The following is a 2304-nucleotide window of genomic DNA, read 5'->3' as shown; positions in this document are numbered from 1 at the left end:
CATTCCTGGTCTGAAACTAGGAATATTTTTTTTTCTGGAAGTTCTTCTGTACTTGCTCGTTCAGGAACAAAATAATCATTTAGGAAGGGAGAGAAGCAGGGAAGTTTACATTAGGAAAAAAGACCTTTTATTTTAAAGGAGTTTTTTTGAAGATGGAAAAAAGAAGAGGGAAACAAAAGAATTCAGCTATGCCCATGTACTTTCTATGTAGCTGTCCATATACTTTCCAAAGGCTCTGTAATTAGCTAATCACCCATCCTATTTGGTTTCTTTTCCAGCTGTATGAGTAGGAGGAGAAAGAAACCTTTTCTAGTATTTCCCATGTGTGTCTATCAACATTGGTCAACTGGCAATTCTGATGCAAATTATGAAGTTTCTCTGACAGGAGACAAGTCTTTAGAAGGTTATGATGTACAAATGATAGAATAGTTTTCAAAAGATAACTAGTTTTGCTTACTGGTTTATTGACTTGATGTTGTGAATGTAGAAAGAATCTGTTCCTCTTTCCCATTCTCCGGAGTGAAAATAGACTCCACTCAATATTTTATCGTATTTTGCAGCTAGGGAAGAATGGGTTGAAAGAAAGATTTACTTCCTAGCATTTCAAAGTCCAGAAGACAAAAGTTAACAGTTCTTTCCTAGCCTGGTCCTTCTGAGCCATCATTTCAACCCTAATTTAACTACACTTCTGTAATTTCAATGTTACAATGAAACAGCGAACCTGACTCTTGTAGGACATACCTAAACTTCAAAAATTCAATGTAGATTGTTTCTGCCTGCTCCACTGAAAGTTTTTGAAACTTGATTTTAGCCAGTACATTTGTTGATAACAGAGATGAAATAGGAATCCCAACCTATCTTCCTGTCTTTGCTAGCATTTTATTAGTAAACTGCAGCTCATCAAATCAGAAATTAAGCCCTGATTTTGAAAAAAAAAAAAATTCTGAATCCCTGGATTGTTTAGTTAGTTAAAATAGTTTGGAATTTAAATGATTTTCCCCTGTGTGGCACATCAGCATAACCGTACAATTCACAGTCATTCCCAAGTAAGATGGAATGTCCTGCTAGTGAAAGACCTGATCAAGGTCCTTCAGAATAGGACCTTGCAGTCCAGGTCAGAGTACCTCAGCTGTGACCCTTTTGTGGCATGTCTGAATTGCTTCACTTCACTCTGGCTTGCCTCACTCTGATGTCTTTCTTATTATGTAAGGAATAACATTACTAAAGTAGTGTTTCCTTAGTTTCTTTTCCTCTGTCAGTCCATTTATGCACATTATTATTGCAAGTGTAGGTACTAGAAACATACTTTTTGGCTGCATTCAGATAAGCCAATATCTGGAAATACAGGTTACTGATTACAAAAAGGAACAAGCAAAGCAAAACAGATCTTTTATTTGGTTCAGTCTAGTCTGAGTTCTGGCAGTGCTGAGGCCTTAGTCACAGAAGGATCATTTTCTATAAAATCCTGAAAGTTAAATGCAGTAGAGATCTGCAAGTTTATTTAGTCCTTCTCCTGGCCAAGGCAGTACTTAATCTCACCTAGCTGTTCCTGAATCTACTAGCTAAGGTTGATCTGAAATGATGCAAGAAACAAGGCAGTCACTTTACTGTGGGATGTTGATCTTCAGTCCAATACCTTTATTAGACAATCCACTTGCAGATTTCAGCACACCGTATACCACACAAAAATAGATCAGTTACCAGAAGTATGTTTTTTAAATTGATACTGTGGGATTCAGTATTCTCAGTAGATGGGATTTCTCTCTTGGTTTGAGCATACTAAAACAGAAACCTAAACCAACAGCAGACACACCTTCCCCCCATCCCCATTTTTTCAAGTATATCAATTTAATCCTCCTACAGAGGAAGATAATAATGTTGAAGAAATTTTAATCCTTTTCCATTAAGTGAATCAAGGTTTTTGAGAACAATCCTATTCAGCTGTCGATAGATGCCTATAAACATGGTTTTTATAAACACTGATCTGAAAAGAATGAAGCATATCACCAGTGAAGATAAAATATTGCAACTTTAATCTACACTGCAAATTAAATACGCTACAGTATTACAGTAGTGTCACTAGATCCAGCAACTCAAGTGTTAACAAGCTTGACACTACATGGGCAATCAGTTAAAAAGGTTTGGGGTTCATAGAAAGAGAAGAAAGAAGAAAGTCAAGTATTTGAAAGAAAGAAGTCGAGTATTTGAAAAGCTTTAAGCACTTTTTATTAGTATTTCAACAACATTCCTGTTTATTTCCCTTTATAGTAAAGGTGTCTTTATAAATAAGAAATCCACTGTGGT

General features: G+C 35.9%; 1 protein-coding gene across 1 annotated transcript in view; it reads left to right on the top strand.

Moving 5' to 3' along the window:
- CD226 (CD226 molecule) overlaps positions 1 to 2304 on the top strand; it is a 26805-nt gene that overhangs the window by 792 nt on the left and 23709 nt on the right.

The sequence above is a fragment of the Nestor notabilis genome, unplaced genomic scaffold (assembly GCF_000696875.1).
Source record: "Nestor notabilis isolate BGI_N333 unplaced genomic scaffold, ASM69687v1 scaffold9702, whole genome shotgun sequence".
Taxonomy (NCBI): domain Eukaryota; kingdom Metazoa; phylum Chordata; class Aves; order Psittaciformes; family Psittacidae; genus Nestor; species Nestor notabilis.
This window is presented reverse-complemented; position numbering and strand designations above follow the sequence as displayed.